Source organism: Euprymna scolopes, chromosome 34, assembly GCF_053919585.1.
Source record: "Euprymna scolopes isolate OS-2025 chromosome 34, ASM5391958v1, whole genome shotgun sequence".
In the NCBI taxonomy this organism is placed as follows: Eukaryota; Metazoa; Mollusca; class Cephalopoda; order Sepiida; family Sepiolidae; genus Euprymna; species Euprymna scolopes.
Genome location: NC_136515.1, coordinates 18,255,184 through 18,282,603, shown reverse-complemented (window position 1 = coordinate 18,282,603; position 27,420 = coordinate 18,255,184). Strand labels below are relative to the sequence as shown.

General features: G+C 35.9%; 1 protein-coding gene across 11 annotated transcripts in view; it reads right to left on the bottom strand.

Moving 5' to 3' along the window:
• Positions 1-27,420, bottom strand: part of LOC145259106 (protocadherin beta-11-like) — a 1,732,684-nt gene that overhangs the window by 883,284 nt on the left and 821,980 nt on the right. The window contains exon 4 of one of the 11 annotated variants that reach the window (XR_013864125.1): positions 6,109-6,142. The exons of the other annotated variants lie outside the window; for them this stretch is intronic. The gene's annotated coding sequence lies outside the window, so the exon portion shown is untranslated. Of the gene's footprint in view, positions 1-6,108; positions 6,143-27,420 lie in introns of those variants that run through there. 11 annotated transcript variants of the gene reach the window in all.

Sequence of the window (27,420 nt, the reverse complement as noted above, 5' to 3'; positions counted from 1 at the left end):
CAAAGTAAGCTTTCCTAACTGAAATTATTATTATTATTATTATTATTATTATTATTATTATTATTATTATTATTATTATTATTATTATTATTGTCATTGTTCTACTTATTTTTTATTATTATTTATATTTTTATTATTATCATTATAATCATTATCATTATTATTATTAAAAATACTTTATTGGTTATTACTATTATCACTAATACTATTACTAGTAGAAGTAGTGGTCGTGGTGGTAGTAGTAGTGGTGGTATGTTTTTATTATTACTGTAGCTGTAATGGTAAGTGTTGTTTTTTGCTGTCATTGCTATTGTTGTTTTTGCTGTTAATATTATTGCTACCGATATTAATGTTGCCATTATCATTGTAGATTTTATTTCTATTGTTGTTGGTGGTGGTAATGGGAATAGTGGTGGTGGTGGTGGAGAAAAAGGTCGGGAGGGGATTTTTGAGCTTGGTGGGGAACCCTCCTAGAGATAATGTCTCGATAAAACTGTCGGTGGTGGTGAACCTAAAATCCACTAACCCCATTTATGGGAGAATGTCAAATCAAAATATTGAAAATAACGACGTGAATGAGGCTAGAACATCTTGCGATGGTTTCGCGTCAGGTAGATATCCCACTGGTCAACAGGGTGGGTCCTGTCGTCATCATACAACTGTTCGAAATTCTGATGATGTGGCTGGATATAGGGGGAGTGAGAAATGCCATAGAGGGTCCCAAGACACGAAGGGAGTTGGAACAGGAAATGTAACAAAAAAAAAAAAAACGTGGACGGATGAGGAAAGAAGAGTACAGTGGGAATGTTTTATAAGAAGTGGAAGTACCAAATCTTTTGGATATATCCGAAAAGTGAGGGAAGAATGGGAATCGAGAGGAGGAGAAGCTTGAAGTGTCACGAGTTTGGTATCCCAGTTAAAACAAACTAAAAATAACAACCTACTTTCAGTGATTGCAAGAGAAGAGATTCAATGGATGGTTAGGAATGAAATGAATAACGAAAGTAAAATTTATGAAACTAGCTCTGATGAAAGAACTGAGAGATTGGAAGTGCAGAAGGGAAATGTAAGCGATGATGGGAGGTGGACAACTAAAGAAGTATGTAATCCTATGGTTAGGGGAAGTAATGAGAAAGAGTTTGAAGGATCTAAGGCAGATGAGATCATTGACTTTGAGACAATGGAGCCAGTGAAAGGAGCAGATGTATAAAGAAATGGTGATGAAGTTCGAACTTTGACTTCTGTAGAAAAAGAATACTTCAGAAGTTAAGAGAGGTTCTTCTTAAAGACGATATCATAGAGATTCCAAGTATGAAGAGTAGTGATAGGCGGAAGGTGAAAAACGAGGTAAAAATAATTCAAGGAGTAATTCACAACATCATAAGAAAGAACATATCGATTACGGAACTTAACAGGCTTCTGTATGCAGCGTCATACGTTATTGCGAATCGTCTTGGCTTATTACAGAAGAAAAAGGGAGAAATGAAGGATAGAAGGCCACATTGGCAGAGACGACTTGAAGAAAGTATTAAACGGCAGCGGAAAGACATTGGTTGAATCGAAGAAATAAGAAAATGAGTCAAACTAGGACAGAAATCTTAGGACGAGCTTGAAAGGAGGTATAGATTGCTGGAAAAAGGAACGATCAACGTTCTAACAATGTTGAAAGAGAAGGTCCAAACTGATGGTATGAAAATTAGGAACTCTGTTGGAAAAAGTGTTGCATTTCGGCAGAACAACCTTGTCCGGAACAATCAGTCTCAGCTGTATAAAGACATAAAGACTTAAATGGTAGTAAACAGGCGGGAAATAACAACACTCCAAATGTAAAAGATGCAAAGAAGTTATGGAGTGGGATTTGGTCTGTCGAAGGGCGATATAATGAGAAGACTAGCTGGTTGGGAGAGGTCAGAGAAAGGCTATCAGAAATGCAGCAGATGAAGAACGTTGAGATAACCATCGATGACATTAAGGCTGGCATACGAAGGATGACAAACTGGAAGGCACCTGGTCCAGATGGAGTGATGGGCTTCTGGTTTAAACAGTTTCCATGCCTTTATCCACCTATAGCTGCTGCTCTGCAAAGGATTGTAGAGTCGGGAGATGCCCTTGATTGGCTTTTGAAGAGAACAACAACACTGATTAGGAAAGATCCTGCAAAAGGAACAGATGCCAATAATTATAGACCAATTACATGTCTGCCATTGATGTGGAAACTGTTTACTGGAATATTTGCGGAGAAAATTTATGAACATCTAGAGAGTAATGGTGTTTTTCCTGACGAACAAAAGGGGTGCCGGAAACGCTCGAGAGGTACTAAAGAGCAACTACTAATTGATAAAACAATAATGCAGGATGCGAAGAAGAAGAAGAAGAAGAAGAAGTAGAAGAAGAGGAATCTGAGCGTAGCATGGATCGATTACAGAAAGGCTTATGACATGGTTCCTCATTCATGAATACGTGAAACACTATTGATGATGAAGGTTGCTGAAAATGTGGTAGGGCTTTTGGAGACAAGTTGGCATTTAACGTGGGATATTTCAAGGAGATTCGTTATCACCACTTCTTTTTGTAATGATAATGATGCCACTGAGCATCCTCTTGAAGAGAGAAAAACTGGGGTATAACTTTGGATCTGGTGACAGGCGCCTCAGCCATCTACTGTTTAAGGATGATTTGAAAATATTCGGTCGAAATGAAAAGGAAATGGAGAGACTGATAGAACCTGTGGGGACATACTCAGAAGACATTGGGATGGAGTTTGGGATTAGTAAATGTGCAGTGCTGGTGATGAAAAGAGGAGTAAAGGTTCATTCGAATGGAATAGTGCTGCCAAATGGAGAAATCATGAAAGAAATAGGAGATACAGGATATAAGTATTTGGGAGTGCTGGAAGGTGTAGGCATCATGAACAGACATGAAGGAAAAAGTAAGAAAGGAGTATCTTAGAAGAGTGAAATAAATTGCAAAGTCGAAACTGTATGGAGGAAACCTAATGAAAGCAGTAAATGCATGGGCAGTCAGTGTTTTGAGATACAGTGCGGGAATTTTAGAATGGTCGGACAAGAATTTGCATGCCATGGATATCAAAACAAGAAAAGTTTTAGCAATGTTTGGTATATTTCACATTCGAAGTAGCATAGCAAGGCTGTATCAAAAGAGGAAAGATGGTGGGAGAGGATTGAAAAGTGTAAAAGATTGTGTTAGAACTGAGGAGATGTCGTTGAAGGAGCATGTGGTTAGAAGTGAGGAGTGGATGCTTAAGGTTGTGGCCAATGAAGTGGAGGTATGTGAGATCAAGACTGATTATGTGAAACGTATGGATAGAGAAAGGGCAGAGGAACTGGCTAGGAAGAAAATGCATGGAAGGTTATTCCAGGATATAGCAGAAGTGGCTGATGAAAGATCATGGAAATGGCTTAGAGCTGAGTATCTGGCTAAGAGTACTGAAGCTTTTGTTTGTGCAGCACAAGAGCAGGCATTAGGAACACGATTGTTCAAAAAAGTGGTTCTAGGAGAGGAAGTTGCTGCAGAATGCCGGATTTGTGGTAAGACCTCAGAGTCAATTGCATACCTTGTAGCAGGGTATAGTGGACTGGCCCAGAGAGAGTACTGCAAAGATACGATCGCGTGGAAGTCCGGATATATTGGGAAGTGTGTAAGAGGGTTAGAGTGAAGTGTGCTGGAAAAAGGTTTGAGGAGGTGCCTGATGAAGTGAGAACAAGTGAGTATGGCAAGGTGGAGGTATGGTGTGGCAAAAGTGTCATAACGATCAACAATTGGAATATAATCGTCCGGATTTGGTCGTCATTGACAAGGTCTCAAAAAACTGGCAGATTGTAGACTTCTCAGTACCCTGGGATAGAAATGTGAGAGAGAAGAGAATGAGAAGTGGAGCAATTATTCTCCATTGGCCTTGGAGATAAGGCGTATACACGGGGTTAAAACACAAATAATCTCAATCGTAGTTGGTACACTAGGAGTAGTATCAAGTCGTCCGGAAGGGCAATTGAAAAAAACCCTACAAATCCCCGATGTTTTAGGCGGTCTTCAAACCTCTGCAATTATAGGTACGACCAACATCCTTAGGAAACCCGTTGATCTTTGAAGCTCCTGGTGTGAAGCCGAGATTAAGGGAAATCCTCTGGAAATGAATCCCATTCCTTTCCAGAGTAACGTTCATAAGCGAAATCAGATTTATTATTATTATTATTATTATTATTATTATTATTATTATTATTAGGTCTCAGAGTCAAATACTGTTTTTTGTATACAAATGAGTTATCACTATCAAGGCGAAATGTTACTCGAGGATAAGGTTGTATTAGAAGATTGGGATAGATAAGTTAAATAAGTGGAAATTGATTACTTACAGCGCGATGGACTACAATTGAATACAAAACAACTTTTGAAAAAAGAATGGGAGAAATTGGAATCAGAGGGATGGCTGAGAAGATACAACGGACAACAATGATGAAAACGGGTGCCGTTGAACGTGAAGACTAACACACTCGAGCTACAGCCACAAACCGAACATGTACAAACTCCTACAGATGTAAAACATAGACAAACCTCACACAGAATCATAAAAACTGAAACTGTATAAATGCGGGGGAACCTGCCCCCAATTTTTTGTACGAGTGGATGTCACAATAAACTGGCGTCAGACTAAATACGTGAGGGGGGGGGTCAAGGAGGATGGAAAGACCAAGGAGAGAAAGGACTGGGACCTTAGCGACGCTTATTGTCACCCAAATTTCAGGGAAGACCAATGGTCGCTACCAACTAAAAAATAAATGGTAAGTGGCTGTCGCGATAACGTAAATTCTTTTGCTAAGGTTATCAAAACAAGTGGAGAATACTGGAAATCTGAGGAGATTTGCTGTCACTCAGACTCCAGAGTACATCACAAGTTGTTCTCCAAGAGAAATCTTGGATCATGGCCTGTGTGACTACTTCTAGTGAATAAATGAACTCCTTGGGAATGTACTCCAGAAGTCAGTTCTGCTTATCTCACCAAACATCCTACGCAAGGTGCTTTCCATCGAATTAACTCTTTGAGTGCCCTCGTTAGATTTGGTGTAAGAGACCGCTCTTGAGGGGGGGGGGAAATGGTGTAAAACATTATTAGATTTTGAAGTTAATAATAATAGTAACCGGATAGTGTAGAATAATAATAATAATAATAATAATAATAATAATAATAATAATAATAATAATAATAATAATACTAATAATAATAATATTAATATTAATAATAATAATAATAATAATAATAATGATAATAATAATAATAATGGAATCAGAGGAATGGCTGCAAAGATACAACGACTAACGATAATGAAAACGGTTGAAATCTTAAGGAAAACCCTTGAATGCGGAGAATAATACACATGCGTGAGCCAGACAAACTGCTGCAGAGCCAAAACACAAAGAAGCATTACAGCGAATGAAGAACAACGAAGCTGCATATCAACAAGTTCTACATCCCCATCACTCATCCCTTCCCATTGTCCTATCACCGTTACTCCCCCCCCAAAAAAAAATGTGTGATACCAAAGAAGCGAGAAGCGTCAAGGAGGATGGAAAGACCAAGGAGGGTGCACTGACCAGATCTCCACTATACAAGTGCGAAGAGAACTAGGACCTTGGGGAGGCTTAGTGCCCCTCACATTTCAGTATAGACCAATGGCCGGTGCCAGCAAGAAATCGATGGTGAGAGGCTGTTACGATAACGCAAATTTATTTGGAAATGTTATCGAAGGAAGTGGAAAGTGCTGGACGTCTGGGGAGACTTGTTGTCACTTCAGCTTCCAGGGAACGTCACAGATTTTTCAATCAGATCTTTGATGACGTGTGAAAGCTCCATGTGAGCCAGTAATAAAAATAATAATAATAATAATAATAATATTCATAATAATAATACTCATAATAATAATAAGATTAATAATAATAATAATAATAATCATAATGATAATAATACTCATAATAATACTCATAATAATAAGATTAATAATAATAATAATAATATTCATAATAATAATAAGATTAATAATAATAAGATTAATAATAACTTAATGTAAAATCAGTATTAAAAATGTTCTACCTGTGAACTTCTTAATTAGTTGCTTGAAAAACTCACCTGAAAGAAAAGAAGAAAAAATGATTTTAGAATGTAAATATCCAAGGAACAATTCACTTAAAAAAATTCATAATTACGAGTGTAAATTTTTCAAAAAATAAAATGAAGTTTGACTCATTGTGAAAAAAATCATAAAGAGATAGCGGGACCTGTGGAAATTCCACATCGGACTCTTTCATATGTAATATATTGATGCTGGCATTCTACAGATGTTCAGCGTAAATGGAGACGACCTGATATTATTGTAGCTCTTTTGTTAAAACTGCAAAAGTATTTATCTAAGCTAGCAGGGACGGCTGGTATAGCCCGGTCGTACAGTACGCTTAAATATGATATTTTAATTTATGCAGATTTCGTATATATTATCATAGAGAAAATTTTCTATCGATTCTTATATATTATAAAGTTGTGATTTGAAAAATAAAAAAAATATATCCATATGATTTGAATGCATCAGCTTGAATCGAATCTGAAACCAAAACTTATGAAGAACACACACACACACACACACACACACACACACATATATATATAAATATATATATATATATATATATATATATATATATACTAGCATGGGTGCCTGGCGTTACCTGGATGTAAGGGGGGTTATGAGCAAAAAAAAGTGGTAGTAGGAAGGCAGGCTCGAATCCGTACTGCAAAGGAAGAAAAGTATGTGAAAAAAACGTTGCTGTTACGACCACCGCCAAACTGGAAGTGACGTAGGTTTAAATTAAGGCTAGACAATCGAAAAGAGGGGATGACTTTCGAAAATATCGGCGAGAAAACCGACCCCTTCCTGTAGAAAAGTACCCAGTTGAGGGCGAAGAAATTAATGTTTTTAGTCAATTTTTCGATATTTGTCGTCTGAAGGGTCGAGCTTCAAAATGATACTGATCTTCTGAAAATTCGTCGCCTCTGTCGAAAGTTTTAGGCAGACATGCAAAAATACATACATAGATGTATATATTTGTAGCTAAAATTTTCGACCCTAAGCTTACCCTATCTTTGAATACCCTTTCTGTAAAAATTCAAATGTTTATGCCAGAAATTTGGTAGAGACCGCAGAGATCAAATTTTTTAAAAACTTTGGCACTTATTATGACCTTTTAACATTTATTGTTTTGGCCTCAAATCAAGTTATTAAGTTAGATCCATGCCCATGTCTAAAATTCAAGTGTTTAGACCCAACATTGGCAGAGGAGTTTGGTAGAGTTCTCAACGGTCACATCGTTGAACTGTGACCCCTTAACAGCCAGGTTTCTGGCCGAACTATGTCCGTGCATATGTGTGTGAGTTCGTTCCCTATGGACTCGAAAACGGCTGGCAATCTTTTTATGTAATTTCATACGAAAGAACTTTATGTGCCTAACAGTGTTCTTAGATAGAGTTTGTATCGGATTATCATCGATAAATATACATAATCAGTAATCGAAATGATCCGATATAAAAAGGAACTGGTGATTTTGACAAAAGTTAACACCTTACACAGCCTAACATCACAAGTGCATTTGAGAAGTTTCATTACCAAACAAGCCAAAGGCCCGACATAAAAATCGACAGTATGTTCTTTGATATGACAAAGAAACAATCTAAATGAATGTTTCTGTTTAATGGAGAATTGCACCATGATACTTGTCTTTTTCATTTTAAACTTAATTTCAAGCCATTATCACCGCACAAGGGTAGGTTATTTAATATGACAGGGACGCCTCCGAAATGAATGTTTCTGTTTAGAGCACAACTGAAACATGATACTTGACTTTTGTGTTTTAAACTTTAATGAAAGTCATTATATATATATATATAAAATCAACTGTAGGTTCTCTAGAACACTTTAGAAGAACGATATGCAAGAAAATTCTGTTTTAAACTTGGAAAAATGCCACAAAAACGTATGGAATGCTTCAGGCTTCTTTTGGACAATCTTGCATGAAACAAGCATCAGGTTTAGAGTGGCATAAGAGATTCAAGGAAAGCAAGGAGCCTGTGAAGGATGATGAAAGGTGTGGGAGGAGTAAGGAAGTCAGAACACCAGAGTTGATTGGTCAAATAAAGAAGTTTATGGGTAACGACCGTCGTTTGTCTATAGAGACACTAAGTGCACAGTTTGATGTCAGTGTGGGAACTGTACACACAATTATTCGCGAGAAACTGAAAATGCTCAAGAGTTGCTCAAGGATGTTTCATCTTTGTCACAGACTATTTGATCAAAATGAGCATCAAGACAGTTCCTCACCCTTGTTATAGTCCAAACCTTGGTCCCTGTGACTTTTGGTTATTCCCTAAGCCTAAGGAAAACCTTAGAGGCTGTCATTACGGGACAATTGAGTAGATGAAAGGGGCTGTGACGAGGGTAATTGACATGCTCGCACAAGAGGACTTTCATGGGGCTTTCCGGAAGTTGGTGGAATGGTGCAGGAAGTGTATGTCAGCTGGAGGAGATTACTTCGAAGGGGACTTGAGTTTTCATATCGACAAAAGTGTCCATACGAAAGAAGTCTGGAAACTTATCCAAGGCACATCGTAAAGCCAGAAAGATGGAAAAGAAATAAAAACAGGAAATTTACCTAAAATAAGTCAAGATAAGTAATAAAACGTATCTCGAATCAATTTTCTGGAAATATGGAAACGATAAGAAATGAAAAAAAAAGTAAAAGAAAGACAAAAAAAAAAAACGGAATTGACTAATAAATTTTGTGCATGTCATGTTTTCTTCGAGATGTTTCTGTTTATTTTTTTTTTCTTTTCTTTTTCAAATTAAAATGTCACTCTTATCCAAACAGGAAAGTTAGGAAAACATCAATCGATACAAACGGAATTTTTTTTTTTTTTTTGCCAACCAATCAGATTTTAGTACGAATAAAACTAACCAATCATATTAGAGAGTAATAGAATCGACCAATCAAATTCGAGAGAGATGGAACTGCCCTATCAATTGAGATGATATCGGATAAAACAAACGAAAAGCCGATTCGGAAAATTGGAAAAGGCAGCCTCGTTTTGATTTATATAAATTGCTCTTCATTTTTTTAACTACATTTCACGAAAACATGTCTGACTTTAAAATTGAAATATGATTATGAAATATAAAAAGGATATTTTATGATTTATTTTATTATCTACATATTATGTATATAATAACGACCGTTTCAGACATCTTTTGCTTTCTACTCTAATCTCTGTCCATATTCATCCAATAAGCGATAGTTTTAGTTGTCTATTCTTTTTTTTTCGTACGTGAGAGTCACCACTTATAAAGGCCCGAGGACCACTCAAGTATAACGGTTAATGAGTGCATGGTCATCACTGAGACAGAGCGTATTAATAGTTAGTGGTGGAAATGATTATTTAGACGGGATGCGACTCAACAAGAACTTGTTTACATTGGACTTGAAGACGACATTATTGTATCTATTTACTTGCCTCCCCACGAAGACAGACTTAGACACAAGGTCGGTTTTTAATGTGGGAAAAATCCAGCTCCCCCAACTAAAAATTAAAATTGCCTCAATCTAGAAGGATTTCTAATCCACTGATTGAGGTCAGAAAATGCGAAGTGTAGTATTAGAATAGATGGTATTTATTTGCTCCCCCACCGAGCAAATTAGGCACAAGGCCGATTTTTAATGTGAGGAGTGAAGGGGAAATGGGGACCAACTCCCCGGGGAGTAGGGGAGCTGGATAGTGACAATTGGTATGAAGGGTTGCCCCTACATTGACCAAGGTTTTATCTGTGGGGTCGCCCCCACATAGGGTCTTTGCTTGCAGTATCTGCCGGAACAGACACTACACGTTGATCTTGGCCAAAAGGCCAAGACAACATTATTGTGGTCAGATGGAAAGCTGGCCAGCGGACTAGAGGTTCATAGGTGAAGAGTTCTAGGAAAGAAACTTTGTTCATGGAATTTTGCGTTTAGATTTAAGTAGAGATAGAGAGTGGGGGAAACTGTTGATAGTGGTTGTAGGTGGACGAGTTTTCATTTATTTATTGCGGACTATTCTCATCTTTTAGTTGTTGATTTACAACATTTCGGCCAACTATTTCTCTGATCTTTGTCAGATGGTAACCGTGATGAAATAGGAACTGCGAATCTCCGAACTGAATTCTTAGCAATTAATGTCTTTCATAATTGTTTTTCGTCTCACCACGTTTTGGCCAACAAAGACTCTGGCCGGCTTTTTGTAGGATTGAAACAGGGCCCCATGGCACAGTGGATATAGACGTTGAATCTCTACGGTTCCAGGTGAGCATTGTCTGAAGATAGCGGTTTCAATCCTACCTAGGAGCTTACTTGGCCGAAGTGTGATGAGACGACAACAACTATGGAAGGCAGTAATTGCTGAAAATGCAGTTAGGAGATTCGGAGTCCCTATCCCGTCGCGGTTACCACCTGATGAAGGCCATAGGAATAGTTGGCCGAAACGTCGTGAAACAACAACTAAAAAGATGAGGATGATAGTCTGCAATAAATAAATAAATAAATAATAATAATATTCATCGCAATAAGAATAAATAATATAGAGGAGTGGTTTTGTGAAAATTTGGCAAGGGGAAACCATAGATTGAAGCTCTTTCTTTCCTCTCACTCTATTTCTGTTTCTCTCTCTCTCTCTCTCTCTCTCTTTCTCTCTCATACATACTCTCCCTTATATATATATATATATATATATATATATATATATATATATATATATATATATATATATATATATATATATATATATATATATATTGAATTTATTACAAGTGAAGGACGTTTTAATCATCAAAGGTTTAAGGAAAAAAAGCTGACAACAATAAAGATGACTCTTAAATTTCTTTTTGCAGATGATGCTACGCTTGATGCAGCATCCTTCGAAGAACCACAAGAAATAGTTGATAGGTGTGCTAATGCAGCAAAAGTATCTCTACAATTATATAAATGCCAATTTGTGCATGAGTTCCTTCCGTGTAGGTTCCAAAACGACTGAGCCTATCTTTTGCAAATTTCACATGTCTTTATATGTCTGGCAGTGTTCTTAGATATATTTTATACAGAAATTCATCCGATACATATCGACAATCGAAAAAATCTGATCTCTTATAGATAAAAAAAAAACGAAGAATTTTACAAGGGAATATTTTACGTTACACCGGCCGATGTTACGTAAAATATTCCCCTGTAAAAATTCTTCCATTTTATCTATAACAGAAGAAAGACTATGTTTAAAATTGTCAAGCTCAAATATCAGCTGACGTAATATTGTAAACAAACACAGACGGAATTTGATGAACAACATTAACATTATTATTTTTATTATTTTTATTATTGTTTCGCGAATTCTTTAACCGGGCAAATCATTTCTTTGTAATATATAATAATAATAATAATAATAATAATAATAATAATAATAATAGACGATTGATTCTATAATTATACATACGTAATCTGCATGAATTAAAATAGCATGTTTAAACGTATTGTACAACTAGGCAACACCGGGCGGCCAGCTAGTTAAAAATATGTATAGAAAAGACAGAAGTCATTTTACTGCCAAATCTCATACTTTTGCAATAAGGACGCGTGAAGATTCCAAAGCATGCCCATGAGAAACCTCGCGGCACCTTTGTGGGCTTTTGGCCAAGATCAAAGTGTAGTATCTGCTCCGGCAGATACTGCAAGCTATGACTAGCTAGGACTAGCTATGACTAGCAAAGACCAGATGTGGGGGCAACCCCACATGCCTGACCTTTAACCAGCTCCCATTTCCCACCTCTCGGGAGCTGGTCCCCTTTTTCCCTTCCCCCTCCCTTCACTCCTCACATTAAAAATCGGCCTTGTGCCTAATTTGCTCGGTGGGGGAGCAAATAAATACCATCTGCTCCGGCAGATGCCGCACTTAAGATAATTTGTACCAGTCAATGGAGGGGAAACCCTCTATACTGGGACGATTATTATTTTTGGTAACCAGAGTGCCCCCTTTTTGCCTACTTTTAGGGGAGCTGGTTTTTACCTCACATTAAAAACGGCCTTGTGCCTAATTTGCTCAGTGGGGGAGCAAATAAATACCATCTGCTCCGGCAGATACTGCACTTAAGATAGTTTGTACCAGTCAATGGAGGGGAAACCCTCTATACTGGGACAATTATTATTTTTGGTGACCAGAGTGCCCCTTTTTTGCCTACTTTTAGGGGAGCTGGTTTTTACCTCACATTAAAAACGGCCTTGTGCCTAATTTGCTCAGTGGGGGAGCAAATAAATACCATCTGTTCCGGCAGATACTGCAAGCAAAGACCAGATGTGGGGGCAAACCCCACATAGCTGACCTTTAACCAGCTCCCATTTCCCACCTCTCGGGAGCTGGTCCCCTTTTCCCTTCCCCCTCCCTTCACTCCTCACATTAAAAATTGGCCTTGTGCCTAATTTGCTCGGTGGGGGAGCAAATAAATACCATCTGCTCCGGCAGATGCTGCAGGCAGGGACCGGGTGTGGGGGCAGCCCCACATACCTGACCTTTAACCAGCTCCCATTTCCCACCTCTCGAGAGCTGGTCCCCTTTTTTCCTTCCCCCCTTCCTTCACTCCTCACATTAAAAATTGGCCTTGTGCCTAATTTGCTCGGTGGGGGAGCAAATAAATACCATCTGCTCCGGCAGATACTGCAAGCAAAGATCATATGTGGGGTCGTCCCCGCATATAAGACCTTGGTCAATGTAGGGCAACCCTTCATACCAATTGTCACTATCCAGCTCCCCTACTCCCTGGGGAGTTAGTCCCCATTTCCCCTTCACTCCTCACATTAAAAATCGGCCTTGTGCCTAATTTGCTCGGTGGGGGAGCAAATAAATACCGTATCTGCTCCGGCAGATGCTGCAAGCAAAGACCATATGTGGGGGTAACCCCACATATCAGACCTTGGTCAATGTAGGGGAAACCCTTCATACCAATTTTTTTTTTTTTACACAGTGATCACCACTTATCAAGGCCCGGATGCCACTCAGGGATAAGGGTTATTGCAAGTACATTACGTTAGTGTGGAGATTTGATGAAGTGTTTACTTAAGGGGGCGGTTCATTAGGAATTTGTTCACATTGGACTTGAACACATCCAAGTTGTAGTCCGGTGGGAAGCAGGCAGACGGAACAGAGTTCCACAGGCGTGCAGTTCTAAGAAAGAAGCTTTGTTCATGGAATCCACGTTTTGATTTAGGCACAGATAAAGAGTGGGGGAAATTTTTTCATAGTGGATTCAGATAGACGGTTGTTTTTCGTGAAAGATTGGCGAGGGGGGACCAGAGATTGGAGTTCAGACGAGCACCTGCCATGGAAATAATGATAAAACAAGGATAGGCTCTTGTCACTATCCAGCTCCCATTCTTCATCCATCTGGAGCTGGTCCCCTTTTCCCTCCCCCCCATCCCCCTCTCTCCATATTAAAAAAACGGCCTTGTGCCTAATTGCTCGGTGGGGAAGCAAATAAATACAGCCCATGAAAAACCTACCTACAAAGTTTTGATTGAAACCTTTAAAGCTTGCTTTACCTTTTAAAGTACGTTGAATCTTTTCCTTATCGAGAAAGCAAAGTGAATACATGAGCTTCGCTCAATGCTGAGATAATGAATAGGATTTCGAAAGCAACAAACACCTTTGGCAAACTACAATTTACGATACGGAATGAAAAAGCGCTGTCACTTAAAACTAAAACATCTGTTTATCGTGCCGTGATTATATCGATAGTGTACGTATCAAAAATATGACGCTCGTACGAAACGCATTTTTCAGAAAACATTGCCTTCGCAGTATATTTAGTTTTGAGGGATAGGGTTTCCAATCTTGAATGATTTAAAGGATGTTATATATATATATATATATATATATATATATATATATATATATATATATATATATATATATATATATATATATATCTTTATTTCAGTATCGAAAATGTAATTGTCTAGTTTAGATGCTTGAAAATACGATAAGGTTGAAATAAATTATTGCATCGACAATTATGTAATTTCCGTGTTATATTTTTATGTTATTGCTCTGTTTACCACATTGAGCTCTCATACCCGAATTATTCCATTATAACACTATATATATATATATATATATATATATATATATATATAGATATATATATATATATGTTTATATATATATTAGCAAAAGTACCCGTCGTTTACTGGGTTCAAAAACAGCCTACAGAAAATGGACTCTGATTTATGAAAGTATGATAGGTTATGAAAAGGAAGGGTTGTAAAGAGATAGTTTCGAATTTGTGTGTATCAAAACCAAAGCAAAATATGATGAAAGTAAACATAAAATAGATAAACCCCATAATATATGATACCATACCTGTTCACACTGAAACACTTATCACAATATTTTGTGGAACTATATTAAAAACCTTGTTAAACTTTGTGACATATTTCCATTCTATGGAGGTCAGGTGCGAACGAACACCCCATAATTTTATTATACCATATTTCTTCAAACTGAAACATAATTATAAAAGTATACTTATGCAGATAGATATGAAAAGTCTTTATTAAAGTTTGTGCCTATTTCCATTCTATGGGGGCCAGGAGGCGCGAACGCAGACCCCACAATTTTATTATACGATCCCTATTTAAGTTAAAACATACTTTTCAAAGTATTATTATGTACATCTATATTAAAAACACTTGTAAACGTTTTTTTAATTTTTTTATTTCCATACTTTGTGGACCAGGCGCGAACGCAGATCCCACAATTTTAATGAACCACCGTTCTGCCAGATCAAACATACCCATTCCTATGTCTCGATACATCTTTTATCATTATATGTAGTCAGTTTTTTAAAATAGTCAACCATATAGGAGCCTATTCGTGACCACACACACACACACACACACACACACACACACACACACACAAACATACACACACATGCAGCTTTATATTATATATATATATATATATATATATATATTGAGTAAGATGATTGATAATTTATAATTATAATTATAATAATTAAAAATAAAAATTAAAAATCGGTTTCATAAATTGTACGATCGTTTCGGAAACGATGTTTTTATTGAGATAGACAATAAGTCTTGGACAATAATTTTATCATATAGTTTTTTGAAACAAAGTCGCTACATCAGCAAAAATATTGGGTGGGTTTATATATATATATATATATATATATATATATATATATATATATATATATATATATATATGAAAGTGTATAAAGAATACGAAAAGTATAATAGCGTATTTCTTTATTCGTTTTCAGTTGGTGACGTGCAGGAATACATTATAATATGACAAATTAAAAAAAACAAACTTTTTTACAAGGACATAATTCATATATATATATATATATATATATATATATATATATATATATATATATATAAAGCGTTGAATAATTTCTAATGAGATCCAAGTATATATATGACTTCTGTTGGCGGGGTTTGAGACTCTCGACTGGTGTTAATCGTGACACCCACCACTGATGATTCTCGAAAGGACGAAGCACTAATGTCTGTAGGTATTAATAATTATTATAGTAAATAAAAAGATCAGCCTCTTTAAGAAACTTGTTTCTTATCGTTAAGCACTTTCAGTGTTAATAAAGTCGGTCAACTTTGCTAATGCAGATCGTCATATAATGATTAGATCACTCTGACTGATGCTAAAAGCAGTTAATAAGAGTAACGGTTTAGATTCAAGTATATATCCGCGGTTCACGGTAGCGTAGTGGTTCGGGTCCTTGCTAATGAAGCCAGACATCACTTCTGTCGCCGGAGTTCGAGCCTCAAGACTGGCGTTAATCGTGACACCCTGGACTGATGATTACCGAAAGGATGAAACATTAGTGTTTGTTGGTATTTATTAATTTATTATATTAAATAGTAATAATAATAATAATAATAGTTATGATATATATATATATATATATATATATATATATATAAATTACAATTTAATTTACCAAGATGGTAAAACTAAAGTATATTATAAAGAATTAATATTTATAAAGTAACCTCAGATGTAAAAGCTCGATAAACCCAAATAGGAGATAGAGCTTATAATAATCATAATATCCATTCACGTGAAATCACTTTTTTCTTCGCCCTATTCCGTCTGCTTAACTTTTTGTTATCAAGTAATATCTTTGACTTACTTGTAGTTTTATCGAATACTTTTGCAAGCAAAATCCGATCCCGCATTTTACTAAATCCTACCCTCTGATTAGAAGGAAAGTATTTCTTCGAAACTCCGCGGATTAAGGACTATCCACTTATTTAATATTTCCTTTACAAATTAAATATGTTTTTAACTCTTTTTCAAAGTGTTTTTTAACATGTTTTATTAACTATTTGCTCTTATATATATATATATATATATATATATATATATATATATATATATATATATGTGTGTGTGTATGTGTTGTGTGTGTGTTGTGTGTGTGTGTCTGTGTGTATTTGTCTGTGTGTGTCTGTGTGTGTCTGCCTGTGTGTGTTGTATGTGTGTCTGTGTGTGTGTGTTGTGTGTGTGTGTTTGTCTGTCGATGTGTGTGTCTGTGTGTGTGTCTGTGTGTGTCTGTGTGTGTGTCTGTGTGTGAGTGTGTTGTGTGTGTGTGTGTTGTTTCTGTGTGTCTGTGTGTGTGTGTTGTGTGTATCTGTGTGTCTGTGTGTGTGTCTGTGTGTGAGTGTGTGTTGTGTGTGTGTCTGTGTCTGTGTGAGTCTGTGTGTGTGACTGTGTGTGTGTCTGTGTCTGTGTTGTGTGTGTTGTGTGTGTGTCTGTGTGTGTACGTGCCTGTGTGTGTGTCTGTGTGTGTGTGTGTTGTGTGTGTGTTGTGTGTGTGTCTGTGTGTGTCTGTGTGTCTGTGTGTGTATGTGTCTGTGTGTGTCTGTGTGTGTGTGTCTGTGTGTGTATGTGTGTGTTTTGGGTGTGTTGTGTGTGTGTTGTGAATGTTTGTTTATGTGTGTTGTGTGTGTGTGTCTATAAGAAAGTAGTTCAAATCCGTAGTCGTCTCATCTCACTTACGCAACCGACATTTTCGTCCCAGACAAATATTCTTCCAGAATCAGAGAAACAATCATTCTCTAATCAAACAATTAGAAACAATGGCAGATCATAAAGGAAACAGTTCCGAACCCTTTCATCGCGAAGATTTCCACCAAATTTTGATTGCAACAAGAAGCGAAATTGCAAGGAAGAAACCGTTTCTTGTTTTCTGCTTGTCAAATTCGAAATAAAAAAAATAGATGAAGAGGTGGAAGGATGGGGAAGCAAACGAAGTGAGCGGTCGGTTAAAGCAATATTTTTGCCCAATAACTTTTTTTTTTTCGTGTCGAAATATTATAATTTAAAATTAAGGCTAGAAGGTAAAATGAAAGACAATGGCAACACTATACACTTAGCCTTGAATCCGGCGGTGTGATTGTATCCGACATTGTGAAATGATAGTTTAAAGCAGAAGGGAAGAAAAATGGAAGAAGAAAAAAAAAATGGAAGAAAAAAAAAATGGAAGAAAAAAAAATGGAAGAAAAAAAAATGGATGAAAAAAATAAATGGAGTTGATTTCCTTTTTAGATAAAACAAAAATTATGGTGTTGGAGTGATCTGTTGTTTGAAGAAGAAAAAACAATCATTTTTTTAAACGAACAAGAAAATCAACCCAAACCAAAACTATAAAGATACGTTCATTCAATTTACACGGGGTTTCAACGAAAATGCTATTCGAAAACTTAAACGTGACAGACCAACTATAACGCTATTTCAAACATAAGTATGAAAGACCAACGAATATGTTATCTCGAACTTTAGCTTGACAGACAAAAAAAAAAAATACCTTTTCAAACCTAAACATGAAAAATGAACGAAAATGCTATTTCAAACTTAAAGGACGATAGACTAACGAAAACGCTATTTCAACCTAATAATAGCAGACTAAAGAAAATGTGACAGACCAATGAAAATACTTTTTTAAAACTAAAAGGAAGAAAGACCATCGAAAACGTGGCAGACCAACGGAAACGCTATTTCAAACCTTATGATGACAGACCAAAGAAAATGTGACAGACTAACGAAAACGCTATTACAAACCTAATGATAACGATACATGGTCCCCTGTGAGTGCACAGTGAACGAGGCATAAAAAATGACTAAGTTCAGCATTTGCCCCCCCCCCCGCCCCGAATTTAGCCGCAAAAGTCCTCACGTGACGTTAAATCCTGGTGAAAATGAACAAACGATGCAGTTTTAGGCCTTAACATATGTAAATTTGAGTTCTGCATCATGCAAAAAAAAAAGAAATGACTGAGTCCATTATTGACACCCCCACATTTAGCCCCAAAAGTCATCAATGCCTTAACATATTTAAATTTGAGTTCAGCACCATGCAAAACTGCTAAGTAGACATACACAGAAAATTTTGGACAAATATGATAAAATAGTTCCAAAAATGGAGTGTTTTTTAACCCTAAAAGAGCCCCTGGAGCACACCGAAAAGTTATCGCCACAAACAAAATTATATAGAAATCAGTTAGTTACAACTTTTCAGAAAATTTTATAAAAATCCAAGGCATCAATTTTTTGGAATAAGCACAAAAGTGTCAATTTTAACCATTTTAAACTGAAAGACACCCCTAATAAGTATGGGGGGGAGTGGGAATTTTCCCGGAAAATCCGTTCTGTTACTGTTTTTTTTTACTCATATCATGTTTAATGTTTGTGCAAAATTTTAAAAAATCCCAAGACGTAGTTATTGAGAAAAGTGCTGAAAGACGAACAGACGAACGGACAAAGGTGAACCCTCCTTTTGTCGGGGGATCAATATTCTGGTCCCCCCCCCTCGCCAATCTTTCACAAAAAACACCCGCCTAGCTGAAACCACTGTCAAAAATTTTCCCCACTCCTTATCTGTGCCAAAATCAAAACGTATATTCCATGAACAAAGCTTCTTTCTTAGAAGTGCACGCCTGTGGAACTCTGTTCCGGTTGCCTGTTTCCCACCTGACTACAGCCTGGATATCTTCAAGTCCAATGTGAACAAGTTCCTGATGAACCGCCCCCTTAAGTAAGACACTTTATCAAATTTCCAACACTAACGTACTGTACACACAATAACCCTTATCCTCGAGTGGCTTCCGGGCCTTGATAAGTGGTGACTACCTTGTAAAAAAAAATACTGTTCACACCCTACTGCCCTAGAATCTAACCTTTATTGTTTTTATCTTTAATACGAACTTAAAGCGAAATAAATTGTTTTTGATAATCAAAATGTTTTACCAACGCTATTGATAATATTTACCCATTTATTTATTTTTTATCATCGCATATATTTGAATTCATGTTTTGAAACATGGCCGTAATCATAAATCAATGACGTCACTACTATAATTGTATAAAAATATAATTATGTTAAAGTAATATTCCTATTTACTTGCCCTGAGCAAAGTTAGACACAAGGCCAGTTTTAATGTGGAGAGAATCCAGTTCCCATAAAAGGGTCACTCATGATTGGAACAAAAAATACAATTACTTTGACCGAGAAGGCTTTCTCCTCCTATGACTGAGAACAGAAAAAGACTAAATGCAGTATTAGGTAGTACACTTTGTTCCTAGCCAAAACGCTAAAAAGTTAAGGTATTATATTTTCTTTCTTTTTCTTTTTTTTTTACAAGGTGGTCACCACTTATCAAGGCCCGGAAGCCACTCAGGGATAAGGGTTATTGTAAGTACAGTACGTTAGTGTGGATATTTAAAGTGTCTACTTAAGGGGGCGGTTCATCAGGAATTTGTTTAGGTTGGACTTGAAGACATCCAAGTTGTAGTCAGGAGGGAAGCAGGCAGATGGAACAGATTTCCACAGGTGTGCAGTTCTAAATTATTATTTAAAGCTTTATTTATTTGAATAGCTTGGACTGAAGATCTCACGATTTCGGTTTCGATTCCCAGTTATGGCATCTGCTTTATTTATATACGGAACAAGCACGTTAACACATCGGTTCTCGCCAGATCATCGAAGTTTAGCAACGTCAAGCCTGGCCAGTACCAGATGTGTGACCATTTGGGAAGGCAAGGCGCTATAATTACCGCAATGTAAAATACCAGGATGAGAAACTGGCACGGTCTATCTTTCTCTCGATGGTAGATTGGCCATCTCTTAAGCCTTGGTAGGCAATCCATCTAGTGACGATAAAAAAAAATACCCTTGAAAGCCCTAGCGAGCATCAAGTATTCAGCTACGGACAAGATTTGGATTACACTACAAAACTCGTGTAGTGAGTTTAATCTCGGCTTATTTATTACAAATCTGTGTACCTGGCGTTGCCCGGGTGTTTGGAGGTGAGTGTTAAAAAAAAGTGGTAGTAGGCAGGCAGGCAGGCTCGAACCCATACCGCGAAGAAGGAAACGAACGTTAGCAACCAAAAAACGACGTCTTTGTTGTTGCGTCCATCGCTAAACCGGAAGTGGGGAAGGTTTAAATTAAGGCTAGTCAACCGAAAATAGGGGATGACTTTCGAAAATATCGGCGGAAAATACGACCCCTTCTTGAAGGAAAGTGCCCAGTTGAGGGTGGAGAAATTAATGTTTTTAGCCAATTTTTCGACATGTGTCATCCGAAGGGTCAAGCTTTAAAACCGATACCAATCCCATGAAAATCCGTCGCCTCTGTCGAAAGTTTTAGGCAGACATACATACTTACAGACATACATACATTTAAACGGACAGGTGGGATTTATATTATAAAATATGGAATTATTTAACGCCTTCAACAACAATGAGCGAACAGCTACGGAGCGTCGCAAACTGAGACACCGATGAGCGGCGGCCACTCACCATCCAAACCCAAATCCTGTCTTCCTGTGATCGATCTGTGCAAAGCAGTGTAGCTCACGCATAGAGCTTTAGTCATTAACGGAGTCACAGAGTCAATTAAAAAAGAAATGAAGGAGACGTCGTCGTCCACGTGGATAGACTATCATAACTAATATTTAATTTGTTAAGTTCTCTGATATTTCGAAATTACATAAATTACGTTTTAAGAAATTGTAACGGAAACATATTTTTGTTTCTCTTCTCTAAAACCTCTTTCCCACAGAAGAGACGTTGCGAGCTTGTCTGCGCCGTCGTTATTTTTCATGGCAAGTACTCGTCTGAGCTCCAGTCTATGGTCCTCCCTATCCAATCGTTCACAAAAACACTCGTCTAGCTAAAGCCACTATCATTAATTTCTCCCCTCCCCTCTCTCGGTGCCTAAACCTAAACATGAATTCTATGAACACAGCTTTTTTCCAAGACCTGCTCACCCGGTGGAACTCTGTTTCACTTGTCTGCTTTCCAACTGACTACAATATTTTCGTCTTCAATGCAACGTAAACAAGCTCTTGCTTAACCGTCCTCTTGAATAATCAAATTATACCAGTTTTCAACTAATAAAAACTACTAGATTGTTCCTATGGCTACCGTATACACCTTATCCTTGAGGAACCTCCGGGCCTTGATAATTGGTGACCGATTTGCAAAAAAAAAAATAATAAATAAATAAACATTACAAACCAATGGAAAAGCTATTTAAAGCGAAGCATGACAAACCAACGAATAAGCTATTTCAAACCGAAAACTGACAAACGAAAATGTTATTTTTTTACAAGGGAATTACCACATATCAAGGCTCGAATTCCACTCGAGGCTAAAAGTTAATGAATGTAAATTAGTGGTGTATTCGTCGTTAATGGTGCAACTTAGGTAGAATTTGATTATTTAAGGATATGGTCCAACAAGAACTTGTTTACATTGGATTTGAAGGCTACCGTACTTTAGTCAGCTTGAAACATAGTGCGGATGCACGTATGTAAAATCATGCGATGTGACGTCACCTGACGAGGGAAAGGACTATAAAAACAAAGAAATACAAAGATCTCAAAAGAGACGAGATAACGTTCAAGATCTCGTGAGAGACGTGGAGAAAGTTCTAGATCACATGGGCGACGTCACGGCCATAAAGAGGAGGAAATAAATGTTGTAAAAAACAAAAAGCCAGTTGGAGTTATTTCCTATCTTAATCCCCTTTGCTACTGAAACTGCACAAAACGTTACAGGCCAGAAAGGAAGCCAGTGAAACAATGCTCTACATGGCGGCAGTTTTAGGAAAGAAGCTTTGTCCGTGCATTTAGATTTAGGCAGAGATAAAGAGTGGGTGAAATTGTTGATTGTGATTAGTGTAACAGGTAATTAAACATACTATCTATGTGTGACAAACAAACAAAAATGCTAATTCAAACTGAAACGTTACAAACAAACAAACATACGATTTACAAACTGAAACGTTACAAGCAAAAAAATACAATTTCAAACTGAAACGTTACAAACAAACAAAAATACTATTTCAAACTGAAACGTTACAAACAAACAAAAATACTATTTCAAACTGAAATTTTACAAATAAACAAAAATACTACTTCAAGCTGAAACCTTACAAACAAACAAAAATATAATTTCAAACTGAAACCTTACAAACAAACAAAAATACTATTTCAAACTGAAACCTTACAAACAAACAAAAATACAATTTCAAACTGAAACGTTACAAACAAACAAAAATACTATTTCAAACTGAAACGTTACAAACAAACAAAAATACTATTTCAAACTGAAACGTTACAAACAAACAAAAATACACTTTAAGCGGAAAAGTTACAAACAAACAAAAATACTATTTCAAACTGAAACGTTACAAACAAAAAAACCCTATTATTTCAAATAAAACGTTACAAACAAACAAAATACTATTTTAAACCAAAGCCTGGAGGATTACCGAAAAGTTATTCCGAACCGAAGGTTTACAGACTAACAAAAAGGCTATTTTAAAATAGAGCAGACTAACGAAAACTAAGTTGTAAACTGAAACATAACAGACCAACGGAAGTGCTTCTTCGTAAGTACGAAGAAGCACTTCCGTTGGTCTGTTATGTTAAGCGACAGACAAACGAAAAAATTATTTCATACTTAAGAGTGACAGACCAACGAAAAATCTATTTTAAACTCAAGCATAATAGACCGACAGATAGCAAATCCGGCAGACAGAGCTACCTTTAAATATGCATGGATTTATCGAAAGAATAAAATTAAATTTTTTTTTGCATCTTTCCGTCGATAAAACCAAAAATGTTGAATTAGGTAATGTTTGTGTTATTTAAGTAAAAGTTTGCTAAAATAAATAACACCTAAATAAATAAATAAAAAAATAAATAAATAAAAATGCCCCAAAATGTCTGAGCATTAAGACAGAGAAAGTCGAGTGTTTTTATATTTTGACCCATTTCCACAGAGACTAAAGTCTGGTATTACGACGGATATTCTTCTGCTGTATATTTAGACGTCGATCTATACAGAACGTGTTCTTGCGGCCATTCCACCGGACTTTATCTTGCCACGATTTGGAAAGAAACGCGATATATCTCCTAATCAGTCTAGAAATTGACTCAGAGGATTTCCGTGATTAACATTTCTTAAACCAAGATTGACCTCTTTCATTTGTCAGGTTCTCTTTGAAAGCTTTAATAGCTGCAAACATATCTAATATATAAACGGCTATATGTCTCTCTGTCTGTCTGTCTCCATATTTTCAAACTCTATCTCCTCCGAAACTAAAAGTCGCATAGCGGCGACCGGAGCCTCAAATGATTAGATTTTTCACGGGCCGTTCTTTTATAGATCTTTAAGCAATTAAAATAGTTTTTAAGGGGTCAAAAAATGCGTCCAAATCGACAAAAAAAAATCGTTAAACATTTTGAATTTTGGTACAGTGGTAACATCACAAGTGGTAACGTCACCAGTGGTAACGCTTCAATTTCGATTCTAGCTGATGGTAACTAAGTACCTTTTTACTTTTGAAATCACGACTGTGATAATATATACGAAATCTGGAGAAATTAAAATATCATATTTAAGCGTATTTTGCGCTGGGTCAAAGCTGCCCCTTCCGCTTGTATATCTGCATAAATTAAAAAATATATATATAAAAGGCAAATATATTTGTGTGTGTTTGTATGTCTCGCAAAAACTTTCGACACACGCGATGGATGCTGACCAGATCCGTATCATTTAGAAGCTCCATGTCTTGGACGACTGCTTTCCCTTTCCGTGTAACTTGCTCGGACGTTATTCCGTTCCTGAACAGGCGCTCTGAAGACAAGATGCTGTATACCTCTCCTCGTACGTTGCCAGAAAGCAACAAGACGAAATAAAACTTCAGAACCCAATACTCTACTTATTGTTTAAACCTGCCTCCCGAACCAACTTGTCTTTTTTTTTTTACAAAGGAGTCACCACTTATCAAGGCCCGGAGGCCACTCGAGGATAAGGGTTAATGGGTATACATAAGTAGAGGAAATTTTGTCAATTGGATTACTTAAGGGGGCGGTTCGTAAAGAACTTGTTTACGTTGGACTTCAAGACAATCACACTATAGTCAGCTGGAAAGCAGTCTTACATTCTGTGTTAATGAAACCGTTAAATAAAGTTGATTTAATTGTAGAGAAGTTGTTGATATTTTTAATATGAAATTCTAGTGACCCTTTCTTGTTGTTGTTGTTGTTGTTGTTGTTGTTGTTGCTCTTCTTCTTCTTCATCTTCTTCTTCATCATTTTTAGTCAGCTCAGTCAGACGAGGACTGATGCTGCTAGAACATTGCTATCATTCCAGTCTCCGGGAAGAAACGCATAAGAAGCTGGCAATTCTTTGTTAATTTTTGTCTTTGTTTTGCAAATGTAATTTAATGAGGTGAGAAAGTGTATTTCGTTGCTTTGAGTGCAGTTTAGAAGAAAAAAAAAATGCAAAAATTGAGAAAAAAATATTCACAAAATAAGAATGATTAAAATTTTACATTTTTGATTTCTATTTTTTTCTCGTTTACTTCTTTTAAAAAATAAACGCTAAAACATTTGTGTTTTTTGTTGTTATTGTTGCATTTTATTGTTGCACACACACAAACACACACACTCTCTCTCATGTATATATATATATATATATATATATATATATATATATATATATATATATAGTGGTTATTACTTTTAGATCTCTCTCTCTCTCTCTCTCTCCATATATATATATATATATATATATATATATATATATATAAAGAGAGAAAGAGAGAAATAAAAGTAATAACCATTATATATATATATATATATATATATATATATATATAGAGAGAGAGAGAGAGAGAGGGAGGGAGGGAGAGAGAGAGATAAATAAGAGTAATAAGCTGCTGGATCATTGATACGATCCGGTAACAGAAACATGTGTAACTAAAAACGATAAAACGGTAATAATAATAATAATAATAATAATAATAATAATATATATATATATATATATATATATATATATATATATATATATATATATATATATATATATATATATATATATAAGCTGTTCGGACGATTAATCGGAATCCAGAATCGGAAAAATCAACATATTTAGGGTTATCGGAATCGAAAAAATTGCTGCCTATTTTCCGATGCCAAAACGATTCTTTTAATTGTCTTTTTTATTTGATTTTGTTGAAAGAAAAATCTTCCATCGCAGGTAATAATGATAAAATAATAAATATTTATTGATTTTAATTACCAGTAAAACAAAATCTATAGATAATCTTTCAAACGTGTAATTTTACGTTTAAGAAAATATCTACATACTTAACATGTTTTTTTTTTATTTTATAGAAATCGGGGAAAATCACAACGCTATAGTTACATATTTACAGATTCATAAGGAATCGGAATCGGCAATTCTATCGGAATCGGTAATTGTATCGGAATCGGGAAAAATATTGGAATCGTCCCATCATTAATATATATATATATATACTTATAAAAATTTGTATATTTGTGTGTGTATTGATATTCATATTAAAACTCCTTTTTCTGTTTATTTAAAAATAAAATACAACTTTGTTATATATGGGCCGTTGAATTGCATTCATCCGCAAAAAATCTAGCTAATTTACATATTCTTTTAAACATTCATTTTTATTAATTTCCTATTAGATTTTTCGGTTTTTAATGAGATGATCATTTTTAGTTAAATATTACGTGCCGATATTCTACATGATTTATACGTGCGTAATATTTGCGTAAAAAGTTTATAGTAAACACAAACCTTTTTCTGTATATGCTTATGTATGTGTATATTTATATTTGTTTAAAAAAAAAATCCTACAAAACACGGCTGTCATTTTTTTTTTTTTGTCTACAGACATGAAACCTATTAAATAGGATATTCGATCCTATGCAAAACTTTCTATATGAGTTTTAGCCGGGTAAACTCGGTGCAAAATTGTGAAAATCAAAAATAAATTAAATTTGCCAGGTGAAGGTCGAATGACGGCATTACTAATATGGATGCGTTAAGTAATCGCTATTGGTTCATGTTTTAATTTTAAGCCTTGCAGCAAACATGTGCTCAGGCATTAACGTCAAAGGAAAAAGTAAATCGTAAGCTAAAGAAGTAATAGTAACATGTTTTGGTTTCGATTCTCCGTCGTGGCGCAGGAGTTTTCTGGGTTAAAAAAAAATCTTTTTTAATCATTACTATATATTGGATCCAATAATATATAGTATTAAATACGAAATCTTCATTAATCAAAATATTATATTTAAACGTATTTTACGACCGGGCAATGCCGGCCGACCTGCAATTATATATATATATATATATATATATATATATATATATGACTCGTGAGCAACAATAGAAATAATGGGCCAAACAGATTGAATACATTTTATGTCATTAAAAGGTATATTGAACAAATAACAATTGAACAAGGTAACTTAAACGAGACTAATACAACAGAACAAGACATTTACTTTAATAAATGCTTAGGATTTTCCCTTTTGATTTCTTTATAAGATTAATCCTTTTAGACATGCTCTCAACCAAAGTCGAACACTGTGAAGAGGAGATGCTATTCCATTCGCTTTGCAGAGCCTGCTACAGTTTGTCATTGTTCTCAAAAGTTCTTTCGGTCAATGCAAAAGATATTATGGACCAAATATTCTCGATTGGGTTTAAATCGAGGCTATGACCTGACCAAAATATCACATCAATTGAATTATCAGAAAACCATTTTTGTGTGTGAATTTAGCAGTGTGTGCAGGAGCAGTATTATGTTGAAAAATAATGTTCTGGGATATTCCCAGCTTCTGGATTCTTAGTAACACTTCTGTTTCTAACATTCGAATGTATTCCTTTGCATTGATTGACTTCTCACA